Source organism: Jaculus jaculus, chromosome 1 (genome assembly GCF_020740685.1).
Source record: "Jaculus jaculus isolate mJacJac1 chromosome 1, mJacJac1.mat.Y.cur, whole genome shotgun sequence".
NCBI classification, from domain to species: domain Eukaryota; kingdom Metazoa; phylum Chordata; class Mammalia; order Rodentia; family Dipodidae; genus Jaculus; species Jaculus jaculus.
This window is the reverse complement of record NC_059102.1, coordinates 225,942,324-225,967,516: the sequence shown is the minus strand read 5'-3', so window position 1 is coordinate 225,967,516 and position 25,193 is coordinate 225,942,324.

The following is a 25,193-nucleotide window of genomic DNA, read 5'->3' as shown; positions in this document are numbered from 1 at the left end:
GAGGTGATATAATGTGATCATTTGTGGACACAGGCAGAGGGCCTTGGCACATGCAGGAGCTGACTCAGTGGTCTCCCCAATCATGTCCAGGACTCCAATAAAACCTGGTGATGTTGCCAGCCACTGGTCAAGGGCCCTGTGTGGGGTCCTTGCACCCGTGGTTATAGATGGAAATGCAAGGGGCTAGGCAGAACACACGTCGGCATTTAAGAGGCAATGGGGGCTGAGGAGATGGCTCAGTGGTTACAAACGCTTGCTGCCCAAGCCTGATGACCAGAGCTCAGAGGCCTCAGAAGCCACATAAGGCCAGATGCAATGATGCACCTGTCTGCAAGCAGTGGGAGGCTGGAGGGTCAGCTAGTCCACCGTTCACAGTGGCAAACAGCAGTAGAGATCATGTCTCAAAACAAGGTAGAAGGCAAGGAGCCACATTCCAAGACTGTCCTTTGACCTCCACCTGTGTGCCCGTGGCACGTGTGTGCCCATATGTGATAGAAAGATACTCCTTCCCCCACAAGCATGCTGTCCCCAACACAGACAGGGGCCTCAGGTCACAGAAGTTGCAGGGACAACCTGGGCTGTAGAGAGGTGTCAAAGGCAGAGGCCACTTCCCTCCAGCTGTAAAGGCCGCATCTGGAAGGCGCCCTCCCCCACCCTGCACACACACGCACACACACACACACGCACACGCGCACACACACACGCACACACACACACCCATCTCCACTCCACGAAAAGCCCCTGGCCCGGCTCCATGTGCACCGCGGCTGGCCCGTCTGCCGCAGACGCGCTGTTTAGACAGGCTGCTCCAGTGGGTGGTCAGGCCAAGCCCTGTGTGCAGTTTACAGAAGAGACCCTGGCATAAATGAACTGTTGACGACCCGCTGGAAGGACTCCATGAAATCACAACATGTGAAATATGAAAGGGGGCCTTTTCCATGGGGGAGAAAGGAAAGAGAGGCCGTTTGGAAGGAAGTCAAGCAGCCACAAGAAGGCCACAGGCCACGCACAGAAGTCTCCCCATCAAACACATGCCCGGCCCCTTCCCTCTCACCCCACACGCAGCTTCTCTTTGCAAAAAAAAAAAAAAAAAAAAAAAAAAATTTCATAGATTTAAATAGTTTTTATGCATCAAATACAAGAAACAGACTGACATTTTCTCACCCTCTGTTATGTGGCAGGCTAATATTTGGCTATTTACGCTCCATTGGTGACCATTTCTGGGGAACAAGGCCCCTTCCAGGTTGGTGGCCGGCCGCCCTGGTCGCCAGCGCTCTACTGAGTGAGGAGGGCCCGTGGAGCCTCTGGCTGGGAACAAAGACTTGGAGAGTGGCGCTCTGTCTCCTAGCCCATGCAAGGGATAAATCCACCCACGCTGATGTTGCCTAGCAATTCGGGGAAAGGCCCTATTTGCAAAATGTTGCAAGTGACTTCAGATGACCACGGCAGAATAACCCTTGGCCCTGTACCGCCACCGTCTAGAGTCAGCACGCTAGCTTGGATCCCTGCCACTTTAAGAGCTTAAATACCACAAGAGATTTGAAAAGCTTCATACCCATCCCCAGAAAGCCCTTCCATCAAGCCATCCCCAGGAGCATCCATTGGATTCTGCTGTTTACTGTGGTTCTCATATTCTCCCACAATCACCAAAGCAATACTTTGCTTTGTTGTTGTTGTTTATTCTTAAATTTAAAAAAAAATATTACATTTATTTATTTGAGAAAGAAAGAGACGGATAGAGAGAGAATGGGCACGCCAAGGCCTCTATCCACTGCAAACGAACTCCAGATGCGTGCGTTGCCATATGCATCTGGCTTACGTGGGTCCTCGGGAAGCGAACATGGGTCCTTAGGCTTCACAGGCAAGTGTCTTCACTGCTAAGCCATCTCTCCAGCCACTTATTTTTTAATTTTTAAAACTTATTTGGAGTCCGTACATGATGTGTGTGTGTATGTTCGTATGTGTGTGCACATGGAGGTCAGAGAAAAGCTTTGGGGTCAGTCCTTGCCTTCAGTCTTGCTCTGTCTGAGGCTGGGTCTCTCATTCCTGTTGTTGCTGGCCCATAAGCTTCCAGAAAATTCTCCTGTCTCTGCCTCCACACTGGGATTAAGAAGCCCACCATAGCTTCCAGCTTTTACCTGGGGGTCTGAGCTCAGGCATTCAGAATTGTACAGCAAGCACTTTATCCACTGAGCCATCATCCCAACTTTTTTCTTTCTTAATAATGATTTGTTTGTTTGTTTGTTTTTAAAGACTGGGTCTTACTCTAGCCCAGGCTGACCTCAAACTCACAATCCTCCTGCCTCAGCCATCTAAGTGCTGTGATTATAGACATGTGCCACCACACCTGGACTTATTTTGCTTTAGAGGAAAAACTTTTCAGTAACCAGGTGTAGGGAGCCAAAGGCAGGATGAGAGCCATGAGTTTGAGGCCAGTGTGACCTACCAAAGTTCCAGGTCCCACCTCGGATATAGCTTGAGACCCTGACTCAAAAACACAGAATAGAAACCAAAAGCTTTCAAAGTATCATATGGACACTTTCTTTGGAAACATTTTTAACCCCAGGTCTCTTTATTTAGAGTATGTGGTAATGGGTACAGAGATTTCTCAGTGGTTAAGGAGCTTGCTTGCAAAGCCTGACAGCCAGTGTTTGATTCCCTCGTACCCATATAAAGCCAGATGCACAAAGTGGCACATGTATCTGGAGCTCATTTGCAGTGGCTAGTGGCTCTAGTGTGCCCATTCTCTCTCTGTGTCTCTGTTTGCTTGTAAATAAATAGTTTTTTTTAAAAAAAAAAAAAAAAGTTCAGATCAAATGAACTCTGTCACTGTTTCAAATCCCATCTTCATGCTGGAGAGATAGCTTGGCAATTAAGGCACTTGCCTGTGAAGACTAAGGACCCAGGTTCGATTCCCTAGTGTCCACATAAGCCAGATACACAAGGTGGCGCATGCATCTAGAATTCATTTGTTTTCATTTGCAGTGGCTGGAAGCCCTGATGTGCCCATTCTGTCTCTCCCTCTCTCTTTCTCTCTCTCTCCACCTCTATCTCTCTGTGTCATAAATAAATAAATACAAACACAATTTAAGGAATTCCATATTGATTGCCTAGCAAACAATTGTGACCCTCCTGCACCCAGCCCCCCCCCCCCCCCCCCGCTGTGCCTGCCAGTTGGCAATCGGACAGTCACACTGTGACGCACAGCCATGCATATCAAATGGTAGCAGGCCAGCATTCCTGGAAGCAGGCTTCGAGGGCCCTGAGGTGCTGCTCTCCGGGTGCCTGGCTGCGGCCTTGCTGAGGTGTAGGGTAGAGAGGGCCTGGGGCACACTATCATACTGCATCACAGTGTTGCTCCGCGAGCTGGGGACATTCGGTGTCCTTGCATTTCCAAATCTTGTCACCATGAGCCTACACTATACTTCATCTCGCTCTACTGGGTTTTCATGACAATATCTACCTTTTTGTCAGTGTTGGAATTAGTGGGCTTTTTTTTGTTTTGTTTTTTTTTTTTTTTTTGGTTTCTCGAGATAGAGTCTCACTCTGGCTCAGGCTGACCTGGAATTCACTGTGTAGTCTCAGGGTGGCCTTGAACTCTCGGGCGATCCTCCTACCTCTGCCTCCCAAGTGCTGGGATTAAAAGCGTGCGCCACCACGCCCGGCTGGTGTTTTGTTTCTTTAATCTCTGTGACTTGCCTATTCACAAACTCGCTTGCATACTTTGTAGGGTTTGGTTGTCTTGCTTAAAGCTATTTTACAGACTTTGACAATTATGCACTGCCAATGATGTACCAAATGCTCTCCCAAGCGCATATCAGATGTCACCGAATGCAACGCTCCTAACATTTATAGAGGACGCGGGGCAGCCTGGGCTGTGAAGTGTGTCAGGACAATGGCTGTGACACACCAGACTGAAGCGTTCTGAGGCTTTTTATCCCATTTTGTGAAGGGAAATTCTGCTTTGATTTTAATATAGTCCAAGGCATCAGATATCATTCCGGTCTGTGACGTTTGTGAGTTGTTCCAGAAAGCCTCCCAGCGTCGTGTAGATCTCCTCACTGCCCTCTTTGAGTTCGGACACGTTGCCTTCCACACTTAGATCTACGCCTAACCTTGATGCTGTCGACATCTCATCTGTTCCGATGTCATTTCACCAATACCGCTCATTGCTTTGGGGTGTCAATAAAAAGCACTGACTGTGGTTGGTAAGCACCAGCCAGGGAATGTGGTGGTGTGAACAGAGCCAAGATGATCCTCCAAGGGGGGGTTGGGTCATGAGAATACCAGGAAGCCTGGGTCTGCAGAGAGAATGCTGTAGCTCTCAGAGTTCCCTCTGTCTCTTTTGACACTGTTCATAAATTAATCCTACGGGCCCTGGATAATGCCTCAGGCTCCGCAGGACACCCAAGGCTCCGAGGCTCATGAGGTCGACCGCTTGTAGTCTGGAACCCCTGGCTCTGCCGGGGCACCAGCCTGCCCCTCCTGAGCACCACAGCTGGTGTGGCTTGCTCATAGCAGCTTTGCCCCTCCCCAGGTTTGTATCATTATCCCATTTCACAGAAGCTGTTACACTGGGAGTCAGGCAGGGGCCAAAGCCCTGAGAGGCCCCACAGTGATATTACCTGAGTTGTTAGAGTCAGAGGCTGTCTGAGGAAAATGCTCCCTTGGCACAGGGATCTGTTGACCCCTACGCCTTCCATGCAGGTCTAAATCCTACTTCCTGACTTTGGGGGTGTTACTGACTCACCCTGTTTGCAAACTAAGAGAAAAAAAACACTGCTACCTGCAGTCAGGAGAGGTTACAGTGTCAGAAATGAAGAGTGACAATGTTTCACAGCACCGCCATTCAGCCTGGACTGGCATTCACCATTGCCACCGAGTTACCAAAGGCACCCTGAGAACTGGCGTCTCTCCAGGTCAAAGCGGAGGAGGAGGCTAAGGAGATGGCTTAGTGGGGAAGGTGCTTGCCACACAAGCCCCAGGGCTCAAGTTCAGATCCCCAGCATTCACATGAAAGCCAGGCACGGCAGCACATGCCTGCAATGGCAGCCTCACCGGGAGGTGGAGACAGGAAGGTCCCTGGGGCTTGCGGCTCTCTTATCTAGCTGAATCATTGAGTCCTGGGTGCGGTGAGAGACCTGTCTGAAAAAAAAAAAAAAGATGGAGAGCAGTCGAGGAAGATGCCTTACATCAATCTCTGGCCTCTACACATGTGTGCCTACATACATATGAACATGCATACACACATGTACATCACACACATACACATGCAAAAAAAAAACAGGGCTGGAAATATGGCTTAGTGGTTAAGGCTTATGCCTGTGAAGTCTAAGGACTCAAGTTCAATTCTCCAAGTTCCACATAAGCCAGATGCATGTGTTGTTTGCAGTGGCTAGAGGCCCTGGCACATCCATTCTCACTCTTTCTCTATATCTCTCTGTCTCTAATAAATAAATAAAATTTTTTAAAATCTTTTTTAATAAAACAACAAAGTTACAGTGGAGGAGAAGGGAGGAGGTGAAAGAAGGGAAGGGAGAGGGGGAAGGAAGAACAGAGGAGGAGGGAGATTAGCAAGAGGAGGGAGGGACAGGGACAAGGTGGGGCAGCCGTGAAGAAGGACCCAGCATGGGCTGGGCTTACACAATGTGAAGGACCGACGAGTCGGTCCTGGGTTCCCTGGTCTTCATCTTACACAGGGGCTTTAATTACACATATGGGGCTGGCAAAGAAAAATATGAACCCCCAAGAGGGTCATGACCCTGAAATATGTTTTCAAATCCACGGAGGAAACTCCCAATTTGCTGCTGCTGGTTGGGTGATATTTTCATTTCTCCCTTCACCAAAACCTGGCTCATGACCTCCAGTGCAAAAGCAGAGCTGCCTTCCAGCAGGACTTTGAACCTTTGCAAAGGCCTGGCCTGTATTTGTTGTTCTGGATGAGATACTTGGGGTGGGGGGGATCCCTCCCTGCTGGCTGTAAATCAGAGCACATCACAGAGAGGCACCTTCTGTTTGGGTTAGAACTGCAGGGTCACCTTGAGGGGTGGGGAGGGAGGGAGGAAGAGAGGGAAGAGGAGAATGTTCTATGTGTAATTGCAATTTCCGACATTGAAAATAAGAACGTTCTGCTTTCTCTTTTTTTTCTAACTGAAAGTGTGTCGGGTTAATTGAACAAAATGTAACCTGGGCCACCATGCCTGGTAGTTGGTTCCTAGGCAACGAAGCTGCAAGCCCACACCAATTTCATCTAATCATGCCCCATACCTTACTCACAGCTTTAATGAAGAAAACTTTTTATTTTGACCATTTTCAAGGAAGCTTTCCACAGCCTCCTTTCCACTGCCACTTTTTCTTGGCACTTCTCGCTCAGCAGAAAATAAAACAGGAGGGCTGGAGAGATGGCTTAGCAGTCTAAGGCATTTGCCTGTGAAGCCAAAGGACCCAGGTTCAGTTCCCCAGGACCCACATGAGCCAGATATACAAGGTGGCACATGCATCTGGAGTTCCAGTGGCTAAAGGCCCTGGCATGCCCATTCTCCCTTTTTTTTCTCTCTCTCCTTCTCTCTCTCCTTCCCTCCCTCTTTCTAGCTCATTCTCTCTCTCTTTCTCTCTCTCTCTCTCAAATAAAATAAAATGAAATAACTTTTTTAAAGATCAGAAAATAAAACAGGGATAGGCATCAGGCGCCATGCTCAGGAAGAAAAAGCCAGAAGCTTACATCATAGGGTGCTGGTGTCAAAGGGGCAGACCATGAAATACAGTGAGAAGGAGGGACAGGTGCTGAGGCTGGGGAGATGAGTCCATCCCCGAGTTGGTGATGTTCACTCTAAATTGTCCCAGCCTGCTGCTAAACATGTTCACCACTACGACTACATCTTCTCCTTCTTCCTGTTTCGTCTGCTCCTCCTCCTCCTCTTCCTCCTCATCCTCCTTGCATACCCACTGAGCTACATCTCCAGCCCTCTTTCTACTTTTTTATTTTGAGAGAGGGTCTCCCTACATTGCCCTGGCTGGTCTTGAACGTCTTCCATACTCCAGATAATTCTTGAACTTGCAATCCTCCTGCCTCGGCCTTCTGAGTAGCTGGGGTGACAGGCCTGCCGCACCAAGCTTGTTGTCATTCTTGAATAGGAATTTCTGAGCAACTAGGAAAGAAGGCAGAGCCCAGATGGTGAGAGATGAGAGGCCTGTCCAGCCACCAAGCTGTCCCCCCTCAGAGTGCCCAGCGTTCTCTTTGTGCAGAGACACAAGACTAACTGTAGACCAGCCTCTAAGGTTGGTGTACGGCCAGAGGCAGAGGCGTCATCAGTCTTGTGGAGGAGGACTTGACTTTTTAAGCCATTGTGATTCCATTGGCTTTTTTCTTTTGCTTTCTTTCTTTCTTTTCTTTTCTTTTTTTTTTTTTTTTCTTTTTCAAGCTGACCTGGAATTCACTACTAATCTCAGGCTAACCTCGAACTCACGGCAATCCTCCTCCCTCAGCCTCCTTAGTGCTGGGATGAAAGGCGTATGCCACCACACCCATCTCCGTTGGCTTTTTTTAAATTTTTTTTTGTTTATTTATTTATTTGAGAGCGACAGACACAGAGAGAAAGACAGATAGAGGGAGAGAGAGAGAATGGGCGCGCCAGGGCTTCCAGCCTCTGCCAACGAACTCCAGACGCGTGCGCCCCCTTGTGCATCTGGCTAACGTGGGACCTGGGGAACCGAGCCTCGAACCGGGGTCCTTAGGCTTCACAGGCAAGCGCTTAACCGCTAAGCCATCTCTCCAGCCCTCCATTGGCTTTTGAAATTGTCGTTTGGGTGCATGAGCAGTGGAGTGGCCGCAGGAGATGAGGAAGGTTCTCTCTTCTGTGTTCCGCAGTCCAACTTAGGTGGGCTTCACTGGGCTGTGATGGTGCCCAAGGGTATTGATGCAGGAGTGTGTTCCTGGCAAAACGACATGTTCTCTGAGGCTGTCCTGCGGGCACTCAGACTTCCGGCAGCCCAGGGCTAGCCACCAGGAAGATAGGGCGCTGCACCCACAAGTCCTGAGCTCCACTGAGTGCTGGGCTCTCACTTCCCCAAGGGACTGGCTCCGAGACTCAGCTGGTATACTACTTGGGCAAGTGATGTGGCCTCAGATTAATTACCTCAGTATTCCTGATATGAAGGATTTTTTTTTTTTTTTTTGAGGCAAGTCCAACAGACTGGCCTTTTCTTATGAGAGAGACAGAGAAGAGAAGAGAGAGAGAGAGAAAATTGGCACGCCAGAGCCTCCACCCACTGCAGCGGAACTCCAGACACCTGCGCCTTTTGCGCGCATATATGACATTGTGTGCTTGCCTCACGGGGCATCTGGTTTCCAACATGAGTCCTTAGGGTTCGCAAGCGAGCGCTTTAACTGCAGAGCCATGTCCACAGCCTCTGGAGGGCTTTTAAGACATCCTTGCTACGCACTGGGCTCACAGGGTTGGTAAGACAGTCGGATGATTAGCCCACTCAGCAGTGCCTGGAATGGTGCCCATGCTCACCATCGCCATGCAGTCTGGCACACTGACAACCCGCTGGCACCAGCTCCTGCATGCCTGCAGCCAAGCCAGCACACAGCCTGGCAAACCGAGATGAGAGGGCCCTGCACATCCGTGCCCACCGCCACGCTCTTCACAGCAGCCAAGTCACCGAGCCACCTGAGTGCCCAGCATCAGATAACTGGGTCAGATGTGGGGCACAACACGACAGAGCTTTACTCAGCCACAAAGAACTGCAAACTGTGTCATGTTCAGGAAAATGGATGGAACTGGAGATCATCATGCCAGAGGAAATAACATTATAGGAAAGCAAAAGGGGAAGTGTGAGAGGAAGAAGGGGCCTAAAGGGAAGGGGAAACTGAGGGAGGGTGAAGGGGGAACAAAATGCAAAAGTACTATACTTTCTCTCATATGCAGAAACTAGATTTAGCTCTGTGAGTGAGAGAAAGAGAGAGAAAGAGCACAGAAAAGGAAGGGGACTATCTGAATGGGGGGGGATGGAGGAGGGTCATGGGGGACAAATAAGAGGAAGGGGCCATGAGATATGTGTATGAAAATCTCATAATTAAACCCAATATTTTGTTTGCTAACTAAAAGTATTTTTACGATTTTGAAAAGAGTTGAATGGGGCTGGAGAGATGGCTTAGCAGTTAAGGTGCTTGCCTGGGAAGTCTAAGGGCCCAGGTTCAACCCCCTCCCCCAGAACCCACGTAAGCCACATACCACATGTTGGCATATGCATCTGGAATTCATTTTCAGTGGCCAGAGGCCTTGGCATGCCCATTCTCTCTGTCTCTTTCTCTCTCGCAAAAGTAAAAGAAAATATAAATTACAACATTTTTTAAAAAATATTTGAATGGAAAGAAAGAGAGAGGGAGGGAGAAAGCAAGAAGTGAAGTTGGGAAGGAGGGAAGAAGGGAGGAAGGGCTGGAAGGAAGGGCGAGAAGAAGGGAAGGGTCTACACAATGAAGGGCCTTCCTGGGCCTCAGCTTACTGATGAGTTTGAGAATTCCAGGAACCCAGCTGGGGGAATTCCATGTAAGCAATCTAGGGATGGGACGGGATGGCTGGGCCTGTGTGCACTCACAGCAGCAGGCTCAGAGGGAAGCCCCTGGGACAGCCCCATCAGTGCTGTGAGGAGCATGCTAGATACACAGGCCTTGGTCCCCACTCAGACCCCACTGATTCAGCGACTCTGGGGTAAAGCCTGGCAGTGTGTTCCAATAACCCCTGCAGATGGTCCCCAGGTGCCAGAGCTTGAGGACAACTGATCTAGAAGGTTCTAAGGCTCAGTGGCAATGCGCTCATTGTCTTTCCAGGTCTAGCTGAAACTCTGGTCACAGCATGGGCTGCAGCATGTGACAAGTGTCACCAAGGGCCCAGTGACTCCTCCCGCCTCCTAAGGGCCTGGAACATGAAGAACGCTAATTGTAAGGAGACCTCGGGGAGAGCGCAGGTCCGCTGACGCCCACTCATTGCTCATTCCAACGCCCACTCCCCAGCCCCACTGATGCCTTACACCACGCCCCAGGAAGTGGAGCGTATCAGCAGCCATTTTTCTCCTGTCCAGTGCTGTGCTGTGGGTGATAAAGGCAGTGCTGATCTTAGTGGAGACCCCACAGCTAATTAGATCCAGATGCAGCCTAATTACTTGGCTGGCAGCAGGGCAGCCTGGCCTCCAGGCACCTAAGCCATAGACCCATGAGGGGCAAAAGGCGAGGGAGGAGGGCAGGCTACAGGGAGAGAGGTTGGCTCGAAGCCTGGCAACAAGGCTTTGTGGAAGCCACTGAGCGAGAGAGCCTACCATCATCAGCTGCGATCTCAGAGAGGACTGTCCCACCTTTGTAGACCCCAGCAGCCAGAGCAGGTCTTCAGTGGGCTGTTTAGGTCTGCTCAGCTTCCAAGGACATGTCCCCTCTGCAGGGCTCACCCCCACATGGAAGGGTATGGCTTCTTTGCCCCTTAGAACCTTCTCAAACCCTAGCGCTAAGGGACCGCTGGAAGGCCATGGCGTGTACTCTTGGACCAGCTTGCCTGCACCAGCTAAGCTAGGGAAGGAGATAACACATGACCTGCTGACTCCATAGCCCATCTGTAGCTAATAGCTTTCTGTCAGGCCAGCTAGTGGCCCCGTCACCTGGCCCATCTCATTCCTAGTCCCTCTAGTACAACCCTAACCACAGCTGATAGGGCCTCCTCGGCCTTCTCATCAAACCTTTTCTGCACCCTATATGCCTCCTCTGGCCTCCCATGAGCCTCTCCTACATCCTGTGAGTCTCCCCTTCACCCCATGACACTCTGTGCATCCTCCCCCCTACAATTCCTATGTCTGAACAGCCATGAGTAACCTTGGTTTGGGCCCCAGGCACCTCTGCCCAAGATGGAGGCTGGGGCAGTGAGGCAAGTTCAGGTGTGCTCCACGCCGTTTGCTTTCTGAGTGGAGGTGATGGAGATCACTCACTGCGCTGACGCAAGGTCAAGCACAAACACCATGCTGCCGCTCACAGACGGTCACAGTGTCCAGCTAAGCTCAAGCTGTGTCCCCTCCCCCGGCACCGAAGGGCAATCTCTGGAGTAGCATGCCTAGCAGGGTGAGGTCCATACTTGTATTGAAGCACTCGCTTCAGACATTCCCACAAGCCAGTAAAGCGGCCACAGCATGCAGAGACTGATTGACACACCAGCCTGCCAAGAGCTTCATGGATTCTGGTTCACAAAACCAGGCTCAATTCAGAAGTTTCCAGACAGCATGCAGAGTTCAGCTCCTTTCAACACAGTTTAGCTTAGCTCCCAGTCCAACTGCTGGAGTGAATGGTGATCCTGGGTTCTTAGGGAAGGCTTGTCCCCAGCAAGGGCCACATGCAGCTATCCAAGCCCATGACCGGCTTTCACAGCCAATAGTCATGTGTGGGGCTGCTGTGCCAGCCCCTCGCCCAGCCCCATCTCGCACACACACATTGGACTACGTGGTAATGCCTCCTCTCCCAGCTCTGAGCTCCTTCCAGAAGACCTGGGGAGGCTCCTCTCTGACTTGCTGTTCTTGGTGACTGTCAGCATTCACTGACTTTTGGCCACATCTCTCCAGCTTCAGGACTGTGTCTTGCTACTCTCTCATCGTCTGTCTTTTCTTCTCTTCACCTGGGTGCACAGACACACAAGGCAGGAGTCTGGAGGTCGAGGGAGGAGGCACACACCGCGCGCGGCTCATGCTTAGAGAGAAGAGGAGCACTGGAGTAGGTTCCATAGACGTAACCATTCCTCACACAGCCACTGAGCGCTGTTGTGTTCTAGCCCTGTGCTCAGCACCCAGCACGCAACAGGAGCCCAAGCGATCTGCCGGATGGAGTTCTCACGTACTAGGGAGAAAAGGGACATAGTCAAAACAGACTGTGTATTAAGAGGGAAAACATGAGACGGAAAAGCCAGGAAGGCGCTAATAGGCATCAGGAGAGGTATGTTAACATCAGGTCAGTAGGGTGGCCAGGGGAGAAGGGTCATCTGTGACGCCTTGAAGGGAGGCAGGAAAAGTGTGCAGACGGAGGAAACAGTGTGCATAGTCACTGGACAGTCATATGGGAAGATCATCAAGGCTGTCTGAAAGAACTCATAGAATGCAGTGGAGGCTCATGGGAGTGCACTGGAAGCTCAGAGCATGCAGGGGCTCTTGGGGGGTGGTATCCATGGAAGACAAGGTATCCATGGCTTGGGCGGGATGGATGCAGGCAACAGCAGATCACACAGAGACCCAGATCAGAGCAAGCTCTGTGGGAAACCTGGTGCATGAGGAGTGGGCGGAGGGTGTCCACCTCTCATCAGGGTGGACCCCAGGGTGAGGCCAGAAGCTGAAGGCCTGGCATTTGGAGATCCAGCCAGGAACCTAGGGGCTGAGAGCCCAGGAGGCCACAGGGAAGCAGCAGAGGAAGCTGGACTGTGGGTGTGCTTCAAAGGCAGAGCCAATAGACTCTCGGCAGCCTGAGTGTGGCGTGCGAAGAAGAAAGAGAAACAAGACAGAGCCAAGGATTTGGCCAGAGCAACTGGAAAGGGAATAGTCGTTTGTGCTGGTCTTTGATATACAGCTGTGAATAAGCTCTGAAGGCCTCGCTCAGGGCTACGCGGTCCAGTCCAACAAGGGAGGCACTCTTTCAGACGTGTGCATGGACGGGCCACTTACAAATGCATGGCCATTGTCAGCAGTGCTGTGGAAAGCCGAAGGAAGATGTTCGCTCCTGAGGCAAGAGGGCCTTCTCATCCTGCTGTGTACTCAGTGCCTGGATGGCTCTTGCCAACACAGCACCTAAAACTCGATAAATATCCTAAAGAGGACAGGTCCATCAGGGCTTCAGAGCTGCCTGTGTGGGATGGGTACTGGGGAAGTGCCTTGGTACATCCATGTCCCTGTGGGCATGCAAAGGAAGATCACTTTGCAGGGGGCAGCAGGGTGAGCATGGGAAAAGCCTCTACTCTGACGTGGCATTTCTGGCCTACCCTATGTCCCACACTCCTGCTTCTCAGTGTCTTCTTGGGGACTATCCCTCCCTTAGGTTCAGGCCACCTCCAGCCTCAGGCAAGGACAAGGATCCAAGGTCCAGACAACCAAAGTCACATTGCCTTTCGGAGATGGCCCGTGACCAATCCAAGAGTCAGCTCAGGACGTTGCATTGTGGAAATGACCAAGGACAAAGCAAGTTCTTCACGTGGACAGCTAATGTGATGGGGTGCAGAGATGGGGTGCAGAGATGCCAACAGCCAGGACAGTAGGAGCTTACTGGCCTGAAATCGAATTAAAAACAGAAGTAACCAACCAAGTTCTCAAGGCTGGCAGACAGGGCCAAACTGGACTGACATAATAGACCAAGGTGGAAGGGGTGTTCCTGGGGGAGAAATGCTAAATTGTTGGCATTCTTGTTTCTCCTAGGGAATTTCCACTGCTTGTTGTCTAAAATAATAGTGGCTATGAGATTTTCTTTTTAAAAAAATATTATATTTGTTTGTTTGTGTGTCTGGTTTTACATGGGTACTGAGGATTTGAACCTGGGTAGCTTTCACTTTATAGGCAGGTGCCTTAGCCGCTGAGCCATCTCTCTAGCCCAAGACTATCAAGAGGGCTGGACAGATGGCTCAGCAGTTAAAGGTGCTTGCTTGTAAGCCTGCTAGTCCAAGTTTGATCCTCCTCAGCACTCATGTAAAGCCAGATTCAAAGCGTCACACACATCTGTAATCCCAAAGTGCCAGTAGCAGTGGGAGGCAGCACTGGGAGAATCCACACCACAAGCGGCAATAGCAAAACAAGAAGAAGACAGACCCTGCCTCAGAAGAAGGAAGGAAAGGACAAGTACCCGAGGTTGTCCTCTGACCTCCAAAACACTCCACAGCATGTGTGCCCATACATACGTATACACACATACCTATACATACATCCCACACACGCTCATGCACACACACATAATACAAATAAAAATAAAATATCTTTATTTATTTGCAAGCAGAGAGAGCTAGGAGACATAGAGACAGGACATGCCAGGGCCTCCAGCATATGCAAACGAACTCCAGATGCACGTGCCACTTTGTGCACGTGGGGTGGGTACGTGGGGAATCAAACTCCGGTTGTTAGACTCGGCAGGCAAGCACCCTTACCACTAAGCCATCTCTCCAGCCTGAAATAAAAGAAACTTCTACCTGGGTGTGGTGGCACACATCTTTAATCCCAGCACCCTGAGACTACATAGTGAATTCCAGGTCAGCCTGGGCCAGAGTGAGACCCTACCTCGAGAAACAAACAAACAAAATTCTGAAAAGGCTAAAGAAAGTAGTCTACTGAAGCCCAGTGCGGCCTGGGAAACAGAAATAGATAAGGTTTCCCAAGTACATTGACAAGTTTTTCAGTTTTCAGATGGGGGTGGAAAACTTACCTAAATGTACATCCCAAGCAGGGGATGCAATGCCTTCTTTACCCACACCCCACACAGACAGTACTAATCGATTACAGCAGTCCGGCTACCACACCCAGGCAGACAGCACTAATCAACTGCCACACTCCTCTTGTTAAGCCCATGCAAAGCTTCATGGCCCTTCTCACTGAGCCCACAAGAGAGAAGGTGAGAGGAGCCCCGTGAGCCCCCCTTCCATCAGCCTGGTGGAGGGAAGGGCAGACCTGCGGAGCCAGTGATCAGCTGGGAGAAAAGAGCTCAGAGCTGGGAGCTCTAGGGGAGATGTTTCCCAGAGCAGGACTTCCACTCCGCCAGCCAGAGCGCCTGGTCCATCACCGAGTTGCCACTGGGAGCAGGCCTGGGAGGTGGGGAGGGTGCCAAGCTGCCCTTCTAATGCTGCAGCGACTATTACCGCTGCTGCGCCGAGGTCCTCTGCAGCCCAGCATGAAGGAGGTGAGTTAAGACCTCAACCTCCTCAGGTGGTGGGAGGCCAGTGATTCTCAAGGCTGTGAATTCACATCACGTGGACATCAGCAAAACATCCCAACCCCCATTCGGATGTAGTTGATTTGGGCTGGGGCTGTTGTGGGTAGTTTTCCCTATTATCCCCAAGTGACTCAAGTCAACTGAAAACCCTTCTGGGAATGGCTCCGTGGTAGACTCTGCTTTCCCTGCCCCTTTCTCCTGGAAATGAGCATGTGGCATGCAAGTCACAGCTTCCTCTCTCTCTTCCCTTCCTCCTTCCCTCCCTCCTCCCCACTCCCTGACCGACTTTTGGCCTTGAACTTGTGACAGTTCTCTTCCCTTTGCCTCCCAAGGGCTGGGACTACAGGTAGGAGCCACCATGCTGGGTTTAGACAGCAGCTCGAACTGCCCCTGGATGTAACTTCAGCACCTCAGGTGGACTTGGAAGTAGGGACCGATAATTACTGACTGGCAGGGCATGGTGGCACAGGCCTTTAATCCCAGCACTCAGGAGGCAGAGGTAGGAGGATTGCCGTGAGTTCAAGGTCAGCCTGAGACTGCATACTGAATTCCAGGTCAGCCTAGGCTAAAGCGAGACCCTACCTTGAAAAACCAAAAAAGAATTAAAAAACAATAATAATTGCTGACTGAACGACTCATTCCCTGATGAGTGCCACAGGGTCCCAGCGGGGCTCTACGGGAAGCCCCTGCTCTCATGGGGCTGTGGACCTAGAGAAAGTATGAAGAAGGAAGTCAGTCGGGTTAATCTACAATCTGCTGTTGGACCAAAAACAAAGAAGGTAATTGAGCTGTGTTGAACCAGTAATATATTGTGAAGGAGGGAGAGAAGAAAGGAAGGAGAGAGAGAGAGAAAGATCCAGCATCTTTTTCCTTTATGTTAAAGCTGTGGTCACCTAACTTTATGCTGCCCCCTCAGGGGACACTCTTCCCGCCCCCCACCCACACTAACCCCTTTGACAAGCCTTTGAGGCCCCCTCTCCTCACTGGCTAAGCTACCTCCTCTAGCATGGCTGGTACCCAGACCTATGGTGGATGCACATGTGGTAGGTGTGCATAGACGCACACACACACACACACACACACACATGTCTGCTTACTCTTCCCCACTACCTCAGCATCTCACAGGTGGAAAAACAAAGCTCTCCAGGGTAGGCCTTGGCAAAACTTGGAGTTGAGCACACTGTGGTTCTATTAACAAGCCCCAGCTCTGATAACACCCAGCCAAAGGGAATCTGTCTCTGCCTCAAACTGGAATTCTGAGACCTCATCTTTTGGCCTGCGCAGAAGGGTTAAAGCCAGGAAATCACAGTGATATGACCTCATTCCTGGCCCTGGGGAATAGGGTCTGGCCCCCACATTGGGTACTGGCAGCAGACACACAGGAACATTGTACCGTGGAGTCCCCTGAGATCCAGAGAGCTAAAGGAGCCGGTGTGGGCCTGGGCCTCAAGACATGTCGCTGTGTTGGCTCCTTTCACCTGAGCTACCTGAACTATAGTGGGAACCAAAATCCAACAGGATAGAGGACAAGGGAGAGACCCCCCCCCCCAGGAATGTGCACAGTGAGATGAGGCAGAAGGAAGGGACTGGGAATGCCACCATCCACTCTAAAAGCCCCACAGGCTTGCAAGGCTGTGTTAGAAAAGACCCTGATCTCTGAGCCAGGGCCTTGGCGGGGCGAGCCCCTCCCCTCGTGGACATGGCTGCAGGCTGGGAGACGGAGCCCACTCCTCCCCAATCACAGATTCTGGGACGGAGTCGTCTTTTTCTAAATAAGTAAATTAGCTCTAATACCCCTATTTGCCATCGACCTTATAAACCTAACACAAACCAGATGGACCTCGCTTCCCGAACCCCCACGCCGCCGGCCTGGCCTCCTCAGCTCTGCCCTGGGCTAGCTGGCTTCCTTCGCCCTTGCTGGGGTGAAAGCTATCCGAGAAGAAAGACGCGGGACTGTAACCAGGCTTGGGTCCCCCACCCTCCTGGGAGCGCTCATCCTTTCCACTGCTCATTATTTCATTAACTTTTAATTTTTTTAAAAAAGGCAGTGATGAGTTTTCATCCTTATTGTCAAAAGCAATGTTTTCATTTCTGAAATTTGGGAAAAGATAGAAATGTCAAGAGAAAAGAACATCTCCGGACGCTGTGTCACAGAAAACGGTGACCTCCTAGGAGGGCACTCCGCTCCCAGAGCCTGCCACAGCAAGGCTCAGCAAAGACGAGTGTAAAAGGCCAGAGAGTCAGGATTCCGTTCGCTCAGTCACTGTCTCAGCTCAACAACTCGGCCTTTGTGATGAGGAAGCAAACACAGACAAAAAAAATGGATGCGACAGTGTGCCACTAAAACTTTAATTATGGGGCTGGAGAGACGACTTAGCCATTAATGCACTTGCCTGCAAAACCTAAGGACCCAGGTTCAATTCCCCAGTACCCACACAGGCCAGATGCACGCAGTAACACATGCATCTGGAGTTCATTTGCAGCGGCTGGAGGCCCTTGTGTGCCCATTCTCTCTCTCTCTCTCTCTCAAATAAATAATAAATGAAAATTAAGCTTTATTTACAAAACTACAGGCATTGGTTGCATCCACCCATAAGCCATGATGTGCTGGCCTCTGCTCTAGACAGCCCTGGGAAACCAGCGCAGAGCCACATGTATAACTAAAGGTTGTTCAAAATATATTTTGTGGGGCAGGAGAGATGGTTCTCTGGTCAAGGCACTTGCCTGCAGGGCCTGACGACCCAGGTTCAATTCCCCAGTACCCACATACAACCAAATGCACAAAGTGGCACATGTGTCTGGAGTTTGTTTGCAGCAGCTAGAGGCCCTAGTGTGCCCATCCTCTCCATTTCTCTTTATTTCTTTCTTTTCAAATATTTTATTCATTTTTATTTATTTATTTGAGAGCGACAGAAAGAGAAAGAGGCAGATAGCAAGAGAAAGAATGGGGGCTGGAGAGATGGCTTAGCGGTTAAGCGCTTGCCTGTGAAGCCTATGGACCTCGGTTCGAGGCTCGGTTCCCCAGGTCCCACGTTAGCCAGATGCACAAGGGGGCGCACGTGTCTGGAGTTTGTTTGCAGAGGCTGGAAGCCCTGGCGCGCCCATTCTCTCTCTCTCCCTCTATCTGTCTTTCTCTCTGTGTCTGTCTCTCTCAAATAAATAAATAAATAATTTTTAAAAAAAAAAAAAAAAAGAAAGAGAAAGAATGGGAACCGGGGAGTGGCTTAGCGGTTAGAGCCTTTGACTCTGAAGCCAAAGGACCCCGGTTCCAATCCCCGGGACACATGTGAGTCCGACGCACAAGGGGGCGTTCGTGTGGGCTAGGGCACCCTCTCTGCCCATTCCCTCTATCTGTCCCTTTCTCTTCTCTATCTCTCTCTTTCTCTCTCATACTTCAATAAGTCAAATACTTTGTGGGTTCCATCGTGTAACGGTCGGCACTCTGAACTCTGAGAATGGGCGTGCCACTGCAAACAAACTCCACACGTGTGCGCCCCCTTGTGCGTCTGCCTAGCATGGGTCCTGGGGAATACAGCCTCGAACCGGGGTCCTTCGGCTTCACAGGCAAGTGCTTAACCACTAAGCCAAAGGCTGTAAGAGCAGTAACAGTTGCTGGGGACAGGAGACTCTTCAGTGGAGCTGCCTGCAAGCTGGGCAGCTTTTGTGAGCAGTCAGCCCTACTAGGGTGGGCTTGTCCGTGATGCTGCTGCCTTTGAGTCACCTATGCTCCTGTCAGTCACCCAAGTAAACGAACTGGTTCACCAAGCTACACTCAGTGCCACAGTTACTTTTATGTATTGCCGGTGACTCTGTCTGAGGTAAGTAGATGTTTATTTACATCTCTTAAGAAAAGTCAGCCACAGTACCCCACCTTGCCTCCCACTTTCCCCAGTGGGCTCCTCCACACGTTAGACATGACCACGAGGAACCACCAAGCTGTCCATGTTTCTGTTTCCCTTTCATGTGTGAAGACCACAGTGTACATCTCCCAGTGACAGTGAGGAAATAATTAAAGGTCTAGCCTGAGCCAGACTGGTGGCACATACCTTAATGCCAGCTCTCAGGAGGCTAGGTAGGAGGATCACCATGAGTTTCAGGTCAGCCTGGGTTACAGTGAGACCCTGCCTCAACAAATACACAAACACACTTATTGTCTAGTTCAGCCAATATCTCAATGTTTGGACTTCCTCAGAAACAATGTTGAACACCACCCTCAATGCACCTACCATGTATGGTACATGCTTTCCTAATTCTCCTCACCCCTTAAGAAAAAAAAAAAAGTCTAGGGTTAGAGAGATAGCTGAGCAGTTGAGGACACTTGTTTACAAAGCCTGACAGCCTGAGTTTGATTCCCCAGGACCCACGTAAAGCCAGATACACAAAGTGGCACATGCTTCTGGAGTTCATTTGCAGTGGCTAGAGGTCCTGGTATGCTGATTCCTTCTTTTTCTCATTCTAACCTGCAACCTAGCAAGCTCCAGGTGCTTTGAAAGTATAAACTTTTAGGTTAGCTGTAGGCCTAATGGTAAGCAAGGTTCTTGAAAGCAATCTCATGGCCAACAAAACCCCCGAGGCCTTTAGAAATCAGTGGTCCAGCCCAGTGTCCTGAGGCTCAGGCCCAGAAATTATAACTCTCCCAAATTCACTCAGCCACCTAGAAGCCACTAGTTAATAATATATATGAGAAGCATTCAATTTAGTAACCTTGAAAATGAGTAGTTAACTACATTGAAAGATTAGATAAGAAAAGCTGGCTGGAGAGATGGCTCAGCAGTTGGGGCCCTTGTAGGGAAAGCTGAATGAATTGAATCTGATTCCCCAGGACCCATGTAAAGTCAGGTGCACAAAGTGGCACATATATCTGGAGTTTGCTTGCAGCAGCTAGAAGTCCTGGCACACCCATTTTCTCTCTCTCTTTCTCTCTTTTTCTCTCTTTCTCTCTATCCCAGGCATGGTGGTGTAAACCTTTAATCCCAGCACTTGGGAGACAGAAACAGGAGGATCGCCATGAATTCAAGGCCAGCGTGAGGCTACATAGTGAATTCCAGGTTAGCTTGGGCTAGAGTAAGACCCTACCTCAAAAAAAAAAAAAAAAGGAAAGAAAGAAAAGCCATCTGATTGTCCCGGGAGATTCAGGAAGAGCACTTGACAAAATTCGACATTTGGGGGCTGGGAAGATGGCCTAGCAAGCGTGAGGACCTGTGTCAACCCCCAGGAACCCATGTAAGGCAGGTGTGGTGGTACCCACCAATAATTCCAATGCTGGAGAGGCAGAGACAACAGAATTGCTAGGGATCACTAGTTAGCTAGACTAGCTGAGTTGGTGAGCTCCAGGCAATGTGGCCAACAATCAAGTAAGACACCCAGCGTCAGCCCTCAGCCTCTGGGCTCCTGTGCGCACGTACACGTGCACACACACACACACACACGCACGCACATATAAATGCACGCGCTAAACCCACACACATGCAACAAGCAATTCAACATTCACTGGTAACCAACTTCCTGGAACATGTGTGAGTCCGCGTTCGGTCTTTGCCAGGATAATTAAAGACCCTGAGAAGAGGTCAATGTGCATTAGAGTGGGCCCCAAATCCAAAGACGGGTGTCCTCATGAGAAAGAAGAGGAGGGGCCTTGAGAGGATGAGACAGACAGTGATGATACCATAAGCCAGGGCCACCTGGAGCCACCAGAAGCTGGGGGAAGTGTGAAGAGTCCCCCTTTCTCAGAGAGAGTGTGGCCCTGCCCCCCTTCACCTTCACCCCAGACATGTGGCCTCAGGACTGCATGGGACATTTCCATGTAGTGAGCCCTGGCTGGCAGAGCAACCTCAGGGAGCAAGAGCCACGTTCCCAGCATGGGTCTGCATTCCTAAGGGGCCCCTGCCCTTCCTCCAGGTAAGAGGAGGACTACATGGATCATGCTCCGTCAGGTGATGGGGCACGCAAATGGCTCTTTTCACACTATCATTCTTGGCCTTCATCATGAGCCCGTTAGACTCAGAGCGGAGCATTGGTTTTCATGAACCCCTCCATCGAAACACTGCAGACGCTATTCCACAGGGAGTCAGACCCACACAGCACCCTGATCCCTGCCGAGTGTGCTCTCCCTCCCTCTCTCTTCCCTTCTCCTCTCTCTGCCTCTCTCCTCTGTGTCTGTCTCTCTTCTTTCCTCTCCCTTTTTTTCTCTTTTCTTTTTTTTTAATTTTTCAAAAATTTTATTTATTTGAGAGAACGAGACAGGGAAAGAGGAATAGAGAGAGAGAGAGAAAAATGGGCATGCCAGGGCTTCCAACCACTGCAAATGAACTCCAGACACATGCACCACTTTGTGCATCTGGCTTACATGGGTCCTGGGGAATTGAACCAAGGTCCTTTGGCTTTGCAGGCAAATGTCTTAATTACTAAGCCATATCTCCAGCCCCTCTCTTTTCTTTTCTTTTTTAATTATTTATTTATTTGAGATAAAGAGAGGCAGAAAGACAGAATGAGAGATGGGCACTCCAGGGCCTCTAACCACTGCAAACAAATTCCAGATGTGCATGCCACCTTGTACTTATGTAGTACTGGGGAATTGAATCAGGGTCCTTAAGTTCCATAGGTAAGCACTTTAACCTCTAAGCCATCTCTCCAGCCCCATTAAAAGTTTTCTTTCTTTCTTTCATTTTTTAAAATCTTTTTGTACATTTTTATTTATTTGAGAGTGACAGACAGAGAGAGAAAGAGGCAGATAGAGAGAGAGAGAATGGGCACGCCAGGGCCTCCAACCACTGCAAACAAACTCCAGATGCGTGCACCCCCTTGTGCATCTAGCTAACATGATGTGGGACCTGGGGAATTGAGCCTTGAACCGGGGTCCTTAGGCTTCACAGGCAAGCGCTTACCCACTAAGCCATCTCTCCAGCCCCCCCCCCCTTTTTTTTGAGATAGGGTCTCACTCTAGCCCAGGCTGACCTGGCACTCACTCTATAGTCCTAGGCTGGCTTCAGACTCACAGCAATCCTCCTACTACCTCTGCCTCCTGCGTGCTGAGATTAAAGGTAGGCACCACACACCTGGCTCCTCTCCCCTCTTTCACCTCTCTCTTCTCCTCTGTCTCTCCCTCTTCTATTTGTCTCTTCTCTGCCTATCTCTGTCTTTCTTCTTTCTCCTCCTTCTATCTCTCCTTTATCTGTCTGGCTCCCTCCCCTACCCTCCTCCTGTCTCTCTCTCTCCCTGATTGGCAAAACCAAGTACTGTGTTCCCAGCTTTGTGGATTTGCCACGGGGAAGTGGCCCAGCTGGCTTTGACAGACAGGCTTTAGCAGGCACCATGAGACTGGCTTCTGTGGCCTGGAAACTTGCAGTTGCCTCCAAGAGCCATCACCAGGGCAAAGGACAGCCTTGTAAAGGCTGACCAAATATGCCAGAATCCAAGAACCTAAACCAAGCAGCCGAGCCTCAAACCAGACGGGCCTGGAGGGCAGCTGGCTCAGGGGAGGAAGGACTGGGGGCCCGCACCTCCACAGCCAGCTGTGTCCGTGGCTGGGGGGTGTGAGCAGAGGGGCTCTGGAGCCCGTGCTGGCTGGCCTGAGTCAGGCCAAGCAAGAGGTTTTCTGACTTTCCCACAACTGAAATCCTCTGCAGAACCCCACAGAGAGGGAAGCAGAGGTGCAGGTCTTGGTGGGAGGCACTGGGAGCCCACAGTCCTACTTTCCCAAGACCTTGCCAGGGGACCAGACTGTAGAAATGCAGTAGAAGCCTGGTGCCTGCTGATCCTTAAGGCCCTTGATATTGTGGCTGGCCTCTGCTCAGACACTTGGGGCCCTGCCTAGGGTGAGACACATTGCCTTAAGTGTGCACATGACCCCAGGTGGACATCAGATGCCTGTCACTGATGTCTGGCCATTCCATCTGTCAGCACGGTCCCAGCAGCACTCTCCATGGCTCCTCCTGCACTGCCCCAGAAACTTCAGAAGGCCTCTGAGTGCTCCCTCTTGAGGGTTGGGTAAACTGAGGCTAGGTTTCCTCCTGACGGATCCAGCATCTATGGCCCAAATCATTTTCCAAGTGCCCCATCCTGGACAACAGCTAGAGCCTCTCTCCACGCATGCCTTTCCAAACCGTGTCTTAGGATCCCGGCAACTATGCACCCTCCCATGTGGGCTGCCTTGTTCTGACAGCCCCTGTCTCCCCCAAACCAGCGACAGGGCTGGCTCACTCACTGGGCATTCCATCTGGCCCACTGTGCAGCAGAGGGTTTTGCATGGTTGGCTTTTTAAAAAAAATATTTGGCAGAGAAGGAGGGAGAGAGAGAGTGAATGGGCACGCCAGGGCCTCCAGCCACTGCAAACAAACTCCAGATGCGTGCGCCCCCCTGTGCATCTGGCTAACGTGGGTCCTGAGGAATCAAGCCAGTGTCCTTTGGCTTTGCAGGCAAACGTCTTAACCGCTAAGCCATCCCTCCAGCCTTTGGTTGGCTTTAAAAATTTTTATTTATTTATTTTATTTATTTATTTTTTTTGCAAAGAGAGAGAGAAGAGAGAAAGACAGAGAATAGGCATGCCAGGGCCACCAGCCACTGCAAATGGACTCCAGATGCATGGGCCACTTTGTGCATCTCACTTTGAGTACTGGGGAATTGAACTCAGATTGACAGACTTGGACACGGTGGCAGGGGTCCCTGAACACAGGTCAAGCTCACCCACACTTTGCAAAGACACAGTCCTCGATGGTGCCTGTCTGGGCCACTTCGATGCCTACAGGGACTAGCTGCCCCACTCCCTCACCCTGGATCATGAGCCACTCCTCATAGGCATCTAAGATGATTGCAAGTGCTCAGCTCTCAATCTCCACTTACGGTCATGTTCAGGGGATGACCCTCCTTCCCCATGACATAGACCAAGGTCACATCACACCATTTCTTCCTCCTCTTGGTATGAGTAATCAATCACGTGTGCTCTGTTTTCTAGAGTTTTCTGAGCTCCTTCACATGTACCCAATGGGTTCTTCCTGACAGAAGGGGTTGCATGTTGCAGCTCCGTCTTGGGGAGCAGAGGAAAGTTCAATGCCAGCCAGCCACTGGGGCCTTGGAGCCTTGGAGTCTCAGCCCTACCTTCCCCCTCAAGCCTGTAAGCCAAAATAAACTGCTTTATTCCCACAAACTGCTCTTGGCTGGGTGATTTCTACCAGCAATGCAGACCTGACTGCAACAACCAGGTACCTCCTAGGTGATATGATACAGACACGGTCCTTTCTGGCATTCAACAGCTTCCTTCCAGATTATCTGGTTATGTGTTCTAGAAGATTCACTAAAGGAGGACTTAGTCAGTTTCTTAGAACCTTGATTTTCTGACATCCAGGCTTGGGGAGCCTATTCTGGCTCTGAGGCCTCTGAGTCTATCTCCACACCCTATTTTTATCCTAGCCAAGGGTTTGACCTCCTCTTTCCCCATACTACACCCCAAGTCCCAAGGCATAGAGACCAAGACCAAGACCTCTGCCAGGACCCAGCCAATTCCAACTAAAAAAGCCTCTAGACTTTTCCTCTAAGAGAAAAATCAGATCAGCCTAGGTCTGAGTGCCCTGTTCACATCGAGTGACTTCCATGGTGACCGGCTCCTTCCTGGAGCTGCCCGCCACCCACACATGGTAGAGACTTAATCCATCCCACATGAGGTACTGGTGGTCGCTGACCTGTGACCCAGCTGCCCCAGGAGAACTACCGTCTGGCCCCGATAACTCACCCAACATCATTCGGCTACAGAGATGGGCTGATAACGCCAGCTATCCTGGGGTCAGGTTATCCGAGCAGAACTGATAGCCCTCCTGCTTAGGAAAACAAAACAGTGTGTGTCGCAGGCTTTGGAAGAGACCTCGGGCGACCTAAAGCCTTTCCCAGACAGAGAGAGCACAGCAGCAAATACCAGGCCTGTAAGTGTGGGGTGTACAGGCAGGCTTGCCTGGCAGACAGATGGACAGACTTATCCCAGCAGAAACAACCACCTCCACCCAAAAGATGCACCTGAGCCCTGTCCATGTGCCTGAAGAGATGTTATCCCAATTCTTGCCTGGTTCATCTTTTTTCAAATACAAGTTGCAAAGTAGACCTAGGGGACTTCAAAGAGAGTTCTCAGGGGTAAGGCCAAGTTCCCAGGGTTCCCAGTAACTTACATCAATCCTGTGTGACTCTTTGGTATGGAAATGGGTGCCTGGACCTCACCTAGGAGGTGACCCATATGTGCAGGAGCCCAATTCTTCCCTGGAAGAGTCCAAAATCAGCCAGACTG